Here is a 13,507-nt window from a genome sequence, read left to right as displayed (position 1 = left end):
CTGTTTTCAGGTGGTGAGGGGTGGGCGGGGCCTCGGGACCCATAGTGACGGGTGAGCCCCCCCCGGACCGCCCCAGCACAGGCCCCCAGAGCCCCCTGGGCCAGACCTCTAGTGGGGAGCAGGTGGGGACCCCCTCAAAGGCCCACCTGGAAGAGCACCAGAAGTTTCCAGGGCCTGCCCTTGATGCCACGTGTGTTCCTCAAATGCCCAGCTAGCAGGAGGACCCTTTTAGCTCTAATGCAATCCTCTGGGCCCCAGTGCTGGGCTGGAACCGACTGATGAGAGCCGATTATTACATATTCAGGGCTCTTACAAGCTGCAGTGACAGCTTCAGATCGGTCACGGTGGGAGCATTTTCACCACGGACATTTGGCAAATGTTACAAATTAGAGGTCTCTCCATCCCACCGCTCCCCGCGGAAAGCCCCTCTCTAACTCCAAATAACGGTAACCCGGGAAGGGGAAGGTAGCCTGCGAGCAGGGATTTTCTCAGACAAACCACGAAGGATGGAATCGATGTCACCGAGAAGAGATACATTCCTGGAAAAGGGAACTTGTGGGGAAGAAATTTTTTTAACCCCCCTAGAACAGCCGATACCCCAGGTCAAGGGCCCTGCATCAGAAACAGCTGGGTTCCAGCGACAGCTCTTGGGCTCGCTAAACTGTGTGACCACGAGCCTCACATCTCAATGCCCAGTTTCCCTGTCTGCAGGTGTGGTTAATAGTAACATCTGTCTCCAATGGAATCGTCAGGTGATGCATTTAAATCTTAGAGCGTTGCCCGGCACAGAGGAAGTGCTCCATCTATGTTAACTGTGACCGTTATTGATTAGAACCCCACAACTTCAGCAGGGAGGGAGCTGATCTTCCTATCTTCCTCCTAAGACCAGTTTCACCTTTAGGTGCCCTTCCCAGGGCTGGGAGGCGGGGATTGGCTCCTCTGTCCTCCCCAGCATCTACACTTTGACCTGAGCTTCCTTTGGGCTCCTCACGTGTGCCTGTCCCCTGCGATCAGTACAACGAACAAAGTATCCCCTAGAACACAGAGAGTCATACGGTGGCTCCCTGAATGCACAAGCGTTAAGGATGTCAGCGGTAGACACCCGCAGAAGCCAAAGGTGTTCTGGAGAGGAGTTCCTGGCCGGCTTAAGGTGTCCAGTAGGTGGATGATCCCCATACCCGAATATGGGGATTAAGAGGTACAAACTTCCAGTTACAAAATAAATAAGTCGGACGCACGCACAAAAGATATCCGCTATGTAAGTACAGAAAAGGCAGGACTCAAATCTGATTGTAACTACAAGACCTAAATCCTCTTAAAGTCGTATTGCCTTCTAACCAGCAGGAAAACTATTTCCCAAGCGTCTGACACTTCTGATTCCAAATTGACTAACCAGATGAAGCCATGTGATGCATGACTGACGGATTATTAGATCTAAGAGAGTTAGAGAGCGTCTTTGTTCAGAGTGGGGGTAGGAGGCATGCGTCTGGCTGAAAATTAGGGGCACTGTTGGTAAAACAGCGGAGGGAGAGCCCACAGTCACTGCCACTGCAGTCGCCTTCCTGAAGCTGTTCGCTTCTTGACCTCCAGGCACTTCGGGCTGACCCTCCATGCCCCCGGGATGATCTGTCCAGGCTGGGCAGGTGGCTGGATTTCCCCTGCAGCATTCTCTCTGCCTCAGTGTGACTTTGACCCCCACATCCCATCAGGTACAGAGTCCCACTCCTTGCCTCTACGGCACCTTTCCACAGTCTCCCTCCTTTCCAACCCTGGTCTCCTCACTGCAGCTCAGACGGCCACACCCACCGATCCGGGCTATCAAAATAATCCCTTCGTTGTTCCTTCTGCCCCCATCTGGCTCCCCTTTCAGTCCATTCCGCTGGCAGATTCCTCTCCCGGGTACAAGTCTCACCAAGACACATCCCTGCTCAAGAATGCCCATGATGTCCTATGTCCCGTCCCAAAGTCCAAATTCCTTGGAGTTCTGCAGACTTTCTATGAATCGGCCTTTGCCTGGGTGTCTAAGCTCATCTCCCTCGTATGCTTGAAGCTCCAGCAAGACAGGGCTGTGTGCTACTCCTGAGTAGGACTTGTGCTCCTCGGCCACTGTGTTTACTCGCGCACTTGCATCTGTTGGCATGCTCTTCTGGCCTCAGGCGGTCCCCGTCCTGCCCCTCTTGTAGATCTCAGGTCAGAGTCTTCCTCCTCCAGGAAGCCTGACCCCAGCTGGGACTGCTCTTATCACCCCCCACCCCCACCACTCCTCAAGTGTTGTCACAGTGTTGTGTGCTTCCGTTGGGCTTGGACACAAGCACCTGCTAGGATGTCACCTTCTGCGGGGTTGGGGCCGTGCTTGATTTGCTCATCTTGGTTCCCCCGACAGCGACTAGCATTAGCACCTGCTATGGCAGCGACACTGATGTTTGTAGACTGACTTGCAGAGTTGAGCTAGTGTCCCACGGGAGCCAGGTGTGAATTTGAACAGCTCACGGGATGATCTGTGAGCCTTCAGCAAGTCAGAAAGCCGAGTAACCGTTGACCCCCACCCTGGGAGCAAACATTTGGGCTCCGCTGTAATATACAAATGTAGGTCCAGAGCTTCCATGAAGGAGGAGCCCCTTCTGCCCTACTGGGCTTGTGTTTGTGGGGTGATACACGGGACTGGTAAGGATAGAGGCCAGGCCCCTTTCCTTTCTTTGTTAAAGCTCAAAGTGTGAGTAGCCATGAAAACCAAAGCCTTTGGGTGGGTGGGGGGAGGGTGTTTAAAGGAAACTTTAAATTATCTAGACAAACCATCCATCGTTTGGCTGAGGAACCTCAGTCCCAGACAAGCAAGGGGAGGGGGGGACGGTCTGCCCAAGGTCACATGGCCAGAGTGGAGGGTGGCACCGAGACTGTCCTGACTCCCAGCCTGCTGTTTTCCTGCCCCGCCCCGCGAGCGGCGCGGGTTAAACACACCATCCCTCCTAAGCTCACATCGAGTTTGGGGAAACACGAGGGTCATGGAGGTTACACGTAGATTTGTGTGTTTGCTTTAAGCTTGCCATCTTGAAATGACTTTATGTTTATACAGCCAAACAGGGAAAGACCTGCATTCAATTTTCAAAGTTTAAATTCTAGACGTCATCCCAGCAGTTATTTTGATTGTCCCTGTCTCTGTTCGTTGTCACCTTTTTCCCTTGGGGAAGTATCAACATGCCTCTTCTGATCTTGTGCTGGGGCTGAGATGTCTCACTGGGATCACCCACTCTCCCTCCAGTGTGGAACCGGCCAGGTTTTATTGCAATAGATAAGACTTCAGACCTCGGGCTACTGAAAGGCCCTTTGTTTGTGGATTACAAGGGGGTCACTCAGTTTATCTCCTTCATTATGCGACCCTGCTTTTTTTTTTTTTTTTTTTTTTGAGTGGCAAGGTTAAGGTCCCGGGGCAAAATGTTGATGGAAAGGAACATTAAGCACCAAGTTGTACTGTGTTTGTGTTCATTCCCACCCATTTAACCTCCCTGAGCTGGTGAAGGTTACAACGACAGTCCAATTCTCTAGTGACTCACTCCAGGAAAAGGACATGTGACAAGAACCTGGCTCTCATGGGACTGCTTGCCAGTGGTGCCATGACAGAGATGGCATTGTTCGGGGAAGATTCAGGAAGTCAAACATCCGGAGACAAGCATGCATGGTCAACTCACCCCACAGGCTGCAAGAGAACATTTTTTCCCCACTGATCAATCTGTGTATTTACCCCTGCAAGGGCAGTCGGAGGACTTCTGGAATATTTACTCCCCTTCAGTCTCAAATTCGGCCTTCTCTACAGGCCAGGAGGGGAAGGGACCAGCATTCCTGAGACCCGCTAAGTACTGGGTGCTTTGCCCACTGTCGGTGTCAGTTCCGGTCTCCCGACTTGGAGATAAACATTATTCCCTTTCCCAATTTACAGAAGAGGAAACTTAGGCGCGTGGAATTTAAGGAGTTTGGCCAGGCCCAGCCAGCTATCACCCAGGTCTCAAACCTGAAGTGTACGTCCAACGTCAGCAAATGTCCCCCTTCCCACGCTGGCGCCCCTCCCTCTGAGACCAGCGCCATCTGGTGGCAGCTAGTGGCAGGATGCTTCTGCAAGCTTGGTCTCTCCCCAGCCTCCCTAACACATCCTGTGTTCTCACTTCGTCCTCTCCATCTAGACACCCTTCAACGCCTTCGCAATAGCCATTTTCCTGTGAAGACTTCCTAAGCAGGCAATCCCAGGAGATCCCTTTTTCTCTCGCGTGACTCTGTCTGTGCCCTTGCTTAGCCCTCACAGAATATGGCTCAGCCCACACAGACTCGCAGGTGCACATGTAAACTTCCGGCGGTACAGTAACTCGAGGGCACGGACGACGACGTCTCGAGCCCCAAGAATGCTTCACATAACAATACCAAGCACTAGCTGGTGAACACGTACTGAATGATTAGCTGATGGATTTTCAGGGAACGGCTCTGTGAGTCTCTGATTCTTTTTAGCAGAGAAGCGTGGAAAACTCAGACGGGTGGTTGCTCTCTCTCCCTGGTCAAGTCTCGCCATTGCACTTCACTCTGTAATGCTCCCCCCATCTTTCTGTGGGTTTCAAGGGAGACAACCATTGCCCTGCACTAAATTCATGCCTTCAGCCACCTCTCTGTCAGTGCTGGCAGGGGAGAGAGAGAACACCCTGCTTGCTGTGCCCAGGAGGCCTTCTGGCAGCCTTACCTGTTCCCTTAATCTTTTCCCAAGTCTGGGTCCTCACTCCCAGCACCTCCCCAGGGCTTTAGTGATGATGGCCTAACCCTGTTGGTCACCCGCAACACCTCGAATCTCCTGGAGGGACACATCTGCCCAGATCTCACTCTTTTCCCTTAACTTACTGCCTTTCCTCTCTGAGTGGTCTGTTTCCAGTTCTTTGAGAAGAACGAAGATGTCAGGGCACCCACATTGGCATGGCCTGTTTGCTCTCGACTTCATCCATCCTGCCGCCCTGCAGCCTCTTGGTCATTTGGGGGTCTCCCCAGTGCGGCCCCTCTAGGCAGCTTGCTTTCCTCCCCAAGGCTGCCTCCCGCCACGCCCAGGGTGTGGAGAAAGCTCTGCAGGTGCCTCCAGAGCCACCTTCCCCCAGGCCTGGGTGTGCTTGTCTGCAGGTAGATGCCAGCCTGCACCCCATGGGTCTGAGCATGGCCTGCTCATCTCCCCAGGCAGCTGGGAGGGCCCCAAGCCACCATCACTTCTTACCTTGATTTCAGATGCCTGGCCCTGTGACTGCCACATAGTAATCGATGTTAATTGAAGGCAGAGCCGAATGGCAGATGAGCACATGGTCTTGATTCTGGTCTATGAAAACACTCAGCACATCCAATCAACCTGACGTTTGCAGGTGAGTCACTGAGAGCCAGCCTCTGCACTAGACAGAACTTGAGAACAAGGACTAGAGGAAGCATTGCATCTGGAGGTCATGAAGTCTGTCCGCCTCCACTACGAGATGAGGACCAGGACAGGCAAGGGGCTTGCCCTCGGCCATGCAGGGCTGTAAAGAGCAGACTCAGGCTGGCCTGACTGCCTGACAAAGGCACTGTGTCGGTCACGCCTTCAGAACAATATGATGCTTCTCTCCTCAGATACCTGGTAACTCAGACTTACTCTTCCCCCAGTTGTTTCTAATTAGTAAGGCTTGGGCTACTAACTCCTAAAGAGCGTGGATGAGTCCTCCTTGAGAGAATTCACGCACACACGCCTGCACACGCAGGAGAGCTGGGATCCTGTGAGGTGCCGCCGTGCAGCAAGCATCTGGACTATGTGCAAGATAGAGAGGACACATCGAAGGCATCCCCTTTCCAGCTATGAACCCAGCATTGCGCATGCCCGGCCCTGCGATGGCCCTCAGCCTGCCGGCTGACGGAGGCTGTCCTGGATGTGCTTGCCGGCATCATTCTTGTCGAACGTACTAGATGGCTACTGTTGTGTTCAGCAAACAGCCGGTGCCTCATGCCAAATGTAGTCCTTGCTCGTCCCTGTTCCATTTATCTTCCAGTCTGTACCTTTTCTTTATTAGCAGGGGCGCTTGCTGGGCAACGAGATCTCTGTCGCGTAGCAGTTTCGTGTGTGCCTTCTATTCGCAACCCACCTGGAGTCAGAGTCACGTCTCTGAGACAGAACAATTGGTTGCTATGGAAATGACTGTACCACCCCAGGCAGCAGGCCTGAACTCGAGATGGGCAGGGGTGGTGGGGGCGAGAGGAGGTGTTGCAATATCCTGAGTCTGACTTTTTAGAGTACTGACTGGTTTCTCTGGGCCAGCTTGGTCCCTCTGCTCCTCTTCCTCAAAACTGTGTCTGTGTGTGTGTGTGTGTGTGTGTGTGTGTGTGTGTGAGAGAGAGAGAGAGAGAGAGAGAGAGAGAGAGAGAGAGAGGCAGGGAGGGAGAGAGAGACTTCACTTATCCACACCCCTGCCCGCCACCACTAATGGCCCCACCCAAATATGGAGACCTTCCCCTACTTTCTCTCAGCTGCCTCCACCTCCCGTGTAGAGCTTGCTTCCTGGGTTAACCACACCCTACCCCAATCCTTTCTCCAGTCAAACCCACCCCCACCCCATGCTTCGTGAGTTTGCTCTTAATTCATTTGAGTGGGATCACTTGCTTTGTTTCTCTCCTTGTGATGTTTGTTTCCCCCTTAATCAGGCTCGTTTACTGCATCTTCCTGACAGTATCCCAGGCCCCAGGAGAGCACAGCTGGGCCAGCTCATTGTCCCTCATGCACATCCTGGGCTGGGCTCCCCTGACCACAGGTCTCTGGTGGACGCTACTCCCCGACGCTGAGAGACGCCCGACTCAGCCCCCAGCCTGTCCAGCTAAACTTAGTCTCACTTCTTGAGATCAGTAAGTCTGGGGCGATAGGCAAATTGGACAGCTCTGGATATCGTTTTGAACCTGCGCCAATGTACTAAAAGGAAAAAGACTCTAAAGCTCCAGTTGTATAAAATAACCCTCCGATGATAAGAGAAAAATGAGAAGAGAGTGCTTTGTTATTTAGAAGTGTTTAATTGTTGTAGTTATTAAACCGTGTGTATGTTTCAAAGTGGTTTTTATTTTTGTTTTGTTTTGTTTCTGTGTTTTCTTAGCCCCCCTTGCCTGTCAGCTGGGACAAATCTAGGGAAATATGTACCTCCAGGGAGGGCCCATGACCCCCGTAGGCTAACATGGCCTCCGTATTTTCACGTGAAGGGCTGTGCATGACTGCCCAACCTAATGGCAGCTACTTGTGGCTGGGAGAAACTAGATCTCTTCCAGAGTGCTTTTGAGGCCAAGGTTAAGCCTACCAACACAAGGTGTGGGTGGGGGGCCTTCCCTGTATCCGGAACCTGGGGGTGCAGCGCTGGGGGACACCCTTCTCACTGTGTGTGGTTGTAGGCAAACAGAGCTGAGCGGGACCCCATGGAGAAGGAAGCAATGTTGGGTTTTGGTGGCCTAGCCACCGTTCCCTGGGATCTGTCCTCCAGTCCCCTGAGGTGAGACGACACTGAGAGAGGCATCCCACTCGGGGAGGAAAGGGGCTGAAGTCAAGGCGTCTCCAGGGCAGAATAGAGCTCAACCCCCACCCCCCACCAATGAGCCCAGGGCTCCGTTCACTCGTGAAAGGGGTGCAGTGCCTGGAGAGCATGACAAAATAGAGAGCGGTTCTGGCATGGGGACAGCGGTGAGCTCACATGCCCAGTGACAGGAAAAGACCTGCATGAGGGAGGGGCTTGCCTTTTCCCATCCTGATGCCCGAGGGTGTCCTCACCAGGCCAAAGCCCAAGACGAACACCAAGCCTGGAGCCCCCCAGGCAGGAGGGCCAGGGAAGAGTCAGCTCTGGTCCTCTGTAGCTGGGAGAAGGGCCTCTGGCGGGGACAGGCTTTGAAGAAGCTGCTTTGCCCCAGCCTCGCCCCTCCAGGGGCAAGTTGGGAAGACAGCCTCGACTGTCCCCGTCCTGCCCTCATCCTGCCCAGAGCGGGTGTGGCAAGGCAGAGGGAAGTCCCCTCCCGGGGTCTCACCTCTTCTGCTTCTGATTGAACTCCGTAGCCCCACCTCAAGGAGCGGCCTCTGTGCCCCCCAAAATAAGGGTTTGGAAAGTGAATGTCAAGGTTCTTTGTAGCTCTGCCCTGACTGTAGACAAGAAAGGGCCCCAGTGGCCTCTCCTGTGAGACAAAAGACCCTCCCCACCATCCCCAATGCTCCCACTTACTCAGCAATTACCCAAGGAGTCGAGGCCCCCCCTCAAAACAGACACGCTGCTCAGAGGAGAGGCTGGAACTCGAACTCAGGCTGGGCGGCCGCACACTGGGGCCGTTGGGGGCCTTCAGGGCACATCAGGGAGCAAAGCGGGCAGGCCGCAGAGGGATAAGGACAAGGCCATGGAGCCCGGGAGAGGGAGGCACTGGGCCAGCGGCCGCCCCTGGATCAGGGCTGGCTGGAGTTGGAGGTAACTGCATTATGGGAAAGACTGAAAGGTTAATATGAAACCAGCCGATGCCGAAAGAGAACAATTAAGAAGGTTAAGGGCCTTAATATTAGATTAATGGCTGCCGGAGGATAAAGTTCACAGCTTCCAGGAAAGAAGTCTGACTCAGAGAAATCTTTTTAGTTGGCGGCTCTCAGTCTGGTTTTGTTGATATGTGTTTTGCTGTTGTTGTTGTTTTTCTTTCTTCCCGGCAACTGTGAGAAAATTACCATTCACTCACAGAGGATACACTCTCTCCTCCCCTCCCCCTTTCTTCTCTCTCTCTCTCTCTCTCTCTCTCTCTTTCTGTTTGGAAATGTCCAATTTTCTTCAAGTTCTGGCATGGACTTTCAGGTCCCACCTGTTCAGCCAGCCTCGCCTCCTAGTTGTTTCTCTCTGGTGAGGGCTCCCCCTCTGTGAGATCTGTGGGGCTCTGTGAGAATATCTCCCTCCATGTTGGTGGTGTCCTTAGGACATCTCAGGGTGCTAAGTGGCTTCACAGACCACTAGCTCAGCCCAGAGAGGTTCTGAGAGACTAAGGAGGAGAGACTGAGGGATCTACGAGACAACCCTCTGGAAGCCTGTGTGGTCTAAAGCTTCCCAGGTACCCTCATGGCTGACCCGGTTTGGGAACCACGGGCCCAGGGCATATGGAAGCAAGTCAGGGCCAGGGGGTCACAGACCCCTTTTGTCATTGGTATGACCTCCTAGCTCCTGGGCCAGCCGGTGTGTTCCTTGGGGCAAATGCTTTGTTTTACTCCTCCTTACAATTCCTACGCAGGGCTGGCCAACATTCTGCACCTGGGAGTTGAGTTAATTTTCAAAATCCCTCCCCTTTCTGGACCCTGAAAAACCCGTCCAGTTTCCAAGTCAGCATTTTCAGAGGCCTGGAAAATGGAAGCCAGGCTGCCTCTCGGAATCAGTCAGGTCTGGGCCTCAAACAGCCTGGCCCGCAGGGCCACGGGAGCCCAGGAGCCCGGAGCCAGAGGTGCCCTTAGAGACCTTCCCTTCCAGCAGTTTTCAAACTGTGCAGCCAGGCATCTTGGGGTTCCAGAGTGGACTCTCCGAGAGGCCACTGAGAAGAAGCAGCAGGAACCCCAGGGGAGAGGCTCCAGGCCTCCCCCAGGGCAGCTCCCTCCACTGTTACAGCCTTGTATTACTATCAAAGGGGGGCAGAACACGTTGCCCCAAGACTCAACACCATGGCGTATTGTTTTAATTCAGGGCACCTAAGAAACAGCTGAGGCCACAAGGCCTCCCTGACTCTTTTTGTCCTGAAACCAGGAGATAAAATCTCCCATGTGAAAGGCACCCAAAGGCAGGAAGACGTCACTGGTGACAGGGAACTGGGAGCTGAGAAGGCCGTAGAAACAAACTCGCTGCCCGTGGCCCTGACCCTGTGTCTTGCCAGTTCTTCAAACTGTATCGTTTCTTTGCCTAAAGCCTCCTGATCCGGTCACCGCTTTGGGTCCGCGTTCTCTTGTGCGGGCTTTTCTCCTGTTGATTGGCCTTCGTGAGTGGGATTTCCAGCCCCAGCCAGGGGCTCCAGGGGGGGTCAAGGAAGACTCTCTCCCCTGCATTACCGCAGTAACCTAACCGGTATCCCAGCTCCTACCCATGCCAACCCCCAGGCCCCGCCTGCTTTCCATCCAGCGTCCAGAGTGATTATCTCAAAGCATAAGGCCGGTCGGTTGCTCTGCTGATCGAGAGCCTACGTTGGATTTCTGTCTCATTCAGTAGTAATCTGAAGCCCTCACCATGATCGACAAGTCCCCACGTGTCTTCGGCCAGCTGTCCCTGCCTCCTCTCCTTCCATACCCTCTTTGCTCACCTGCTGCAGCCATGCTGGCCTCCCTCACACCCCTGAACACACCAGGCAGGTTCCTGCCACACTTCCATTCCTTCTGCCTGACACGCTCTTCCTCTGATACCCACCATGTCACTTCCTCGTTTTCTGGCCCCATATCAATAAAGGTGGTCCTTCCCCTGCTCTACTCACCGTCTCTTCTACTAGAATAGACAGTCCGAGAGGCCAAGGACTTTTCTTTGTTCATGCAGCATCCCTGGCACCAAGAACAGTGCCCGGCACATACTAGGTGCTCAATAAAGTAATTGTTTCCTGAATTAATCTGGTTTTCAGTCTAAAATCATTCTGTACATCTTTTTTTTAATTTTCAAGAGAGAGAGAGAGAGACAGCACAAGTGGGGGAGGGACAGAGAGAGAGAGAGAGAGAGACTAAGCATGAGCAGGAGAGGGGCAGAAAGAGAGGGAGACACAGAACCCGAAGCAGGCTCCAGGCTCCAAGCTGTCAGCCCAGAGCCCGATGCAGGGCTCAGACTCACGATCTGTGAGAGCGTGACCTGAGCTGAAGTCGAATGCTCAACCGACTGAACCACCCAGGCGCTCCTTGTACATTTCCTTTTTACTCATGTCTCTGTTTGCCAAATTTTCTGCAATGACTATGATATTTAGTCAGGAAAAGCAGTACAAAAAAGACAAAAGTCTTCTTTCCAGCACCATTCCTTGGGAGACCCAGAGCTTCCATAAAAGGACCCGAGAAGATGAAGGGAGACCCTGTCCCGAGCCCCGGGGTCTGAGCGGGACCATAACGATACTGGGAGAGCCACCATTTTCCTGATGGTAGACGAGAGGGTTCGGTGGGGCCAAGCAGCCCCTATTTTCCTAACAGCATCTTGTCTCGGGGGCAGTGGGAGGAATGGGGGGCAGGGGAGAGGAGCAGAAACAGACCAATAAGCACTGTGACACATCCCCCGCTTTCCCCCGCCCAATGCCCCAACACAGCTGCTCCCAAGGGTCCAGGCTTCCCGGCCTTCTCCGTAGAAGGCATCGCTTTCATGGGCGCAACATGCATCCCCCAGCCCAGCGTTCTCTCTCTCTTGTCTTTGTGGACTGTTTCTCTGGGCCCGGAGGCTGCTGCCTCTGCTCATTTGTGTGACTGAACCCAGAACAAGGAAGAAGCGTGTTGGTTCTAAGCCAGTCTCTGGCCTGACAGCACCCCTTCTCTGGCCTCTGTGTCAGATCCCCTGGCTCCCCCGGTGGGCAGACAACCTGGGCTCCCCCATGACTCAGGGCCCACGTTCAGAACAACCTTGTGCGCTGCAAACAATTCAGGAAGTGAAAGCACTTGATTTGCACTTGATTCCTTTTCAGATGAAATCCTTTCTGATCCTCTTTCAAATGGGCCATCCAAAATAGGCACCTGAAAAGAGAACCGGGAAGCCATGCGTCCCCTCTGTCCCACACCTTGTGAGACTGAGATGGTCCCAGGGGCCACCCGGTTTCCTGCCTGTTGTGTTATGACTTACCAGCCAGGCCACCCCACACTCAGGGACGAGCTGCTGTCTCCTGGGCTAAGCCGTGCCCGAGATGTTCAAGAGCAGGATGCATCCAACTTCTGTAAAGAGCCAGATGGCAAATGCTGTGGTCTTTGGGAGCCACCAACAGTCTGGCCTTTGTCACCTATCTTTCTTTGTTGGTGCATTAAGACCCTTTAGAAATACAAAAACCGTTCTTAGCTCACAGGCCATACAAAGCCAGGCTGTACGGGTGGGCAAAGTACAGCCCGCGGGCCAGATCCAGCCCACTGCCCGTTTGTGTAAAATGAAGTTTTGTTGAAACTCGGCCCCACTAGTTTCTCTCCGTATCGTCTGGGGCTGCGACAGCAGAATTGAGTTGCCGTAACGGAGACGATAAAACCAACAAAGCCTGAAATATTTACAATGTGGCACTTTGCAGGAAATGTTAGCGGCATCTCACCCTACAGCAACCATGTAAATGAGTCACACGTATTTCAGTTTTTAAAATGTTTCACATGCACTGCTATTTAATACCTGAAACGGTTTTTCCAGATCAATGTTAGGCCCGTTTTACAGATAAGGAAACAGGCCCTATGGCTAATAAATGGCAGAACCGGAAGCTAAACCCAGATCTCTGACCTCTCAGCTAGGGAGTTTTGACCAGATAAAACTGCCCCCAACAGCGCAATCCCTGAAACCCGGAATATAGTTCTTCTTTTTTTTTAAAGTTTATTTATTTATCTTGAGAGAGAGAGAGAGAGAGAGAGAGAGAGAGCGTGAGTAGGGGAGGGGCAGAGAGAGAGGGAGAGAGGATCTCCAGCAGGTTCCCTGCTGTTAGCACAGAGCCTGACACGGGGCTCAAACCCATGAACCACGAGATCAATACCTGAGCTGAAATGAAGAGTCGGACCCCTGACTAAGCCACCCAGGTGCCCCCAGGAATGTACTTCTTATTCAGCAATATCAGGGAAGGGGGCAGCAGGTTCCTCAGTGCCAGCGTCTGAGAGAGGCTGGGCCTGACGGCAACAGAGCCGACCTACACAGAAACTCTTAAGATCATCACGAGATCCTAGTGTGCAGAGAACGTCTCCAAGGACTTTTCCTCGCACAGGAAAGACTACTGAGACAGGCTGCCTGGCTGGCAGGAGAGCTGTCCCTTAAAATCCAAGTTTGGCTTCTGTAAACACTTACCAGGCAGTCACATCACTGTGAAGGGCACGGCAATCCTTCCACAGAGTCTGGGCCTGACCTTGCTTCCCCAGCAGTAACCCCGCCCCAGCTAGACTTGGAGGTGGTGATGCCATCAGTGGTGCGAGAGAGACCCCCAGTGGACATCGGCGGTATTGCAGCCTCCTAGAGCAACTCCAGAAACACCCTCCGGTTCCCCAGGAGCTCGCTTCTTGGGCTGGGAGGGTAAACCGCTGGGACCGTCATTGAGCAACTGCCCCAGTACGTGCAGGTCAATGAGAGCTGTCCTCCTCAAAATCCTCCCCGAGGGAGGCTGGTGCACGCATGTTTAACGATGCTGCCGTGTCCCCTAACGGGTGAGGAGCAGTGACTTCGGGCTGCCTTCGTGGCCCTTCAGGTGCTTTTTGAGTCTTCTCTGTGGGGCAAATCGGACTCCTGAGGACCGCTGGCCTTTCTGGAACTTTGTTTTAACTTCCTTCAGTCCAGCACTGCTCCAGGACCTGTTCTGTGCGTCCCATAAT

The 13,507-nt window shown here is 53.4% G+C and overlaps 1 long non-coding RNA gene across 1 annotated transcript; it reads right to left on the bottom strand.

The window, feature by feature from the left end:
• Window positions 1-7,611: 7,611 nt before the first annotated feature.
• Window positions 7,612-13,507, bottom strand: LOC132672941 (uncharacterized). The gene is made up of 3 exons (XR_009607796.2): window positions 12,990-13,507; window positions 11,808-11,896; window positions 7,612-11,701 (listed from the first exon to the last, which is right to left on the bottom strand). It is a non-coding gene; the product is annotated as an uncharacterized LOC132672941 (long non-coding RNA).

Source organism: Panthera onca, chromosome C1, assembly GCF_046562875.1.
Source record: "Panthera onca isolate mPanOnc1 chromosome C1, mPanOnc1 haplotype 2, whole genome shotgun sequence".
Lineage (NCBI taxonomy): Eukaryota > Metazoa > Chordata > Mammalia > Carnivora > Felidae > Panthera > Panthera onca.
The sequence above is the reverse complement of the archived record's forward strand: the minus strand, read 5'-3'. Positions and strand labels throughout refer to the sequence as shown.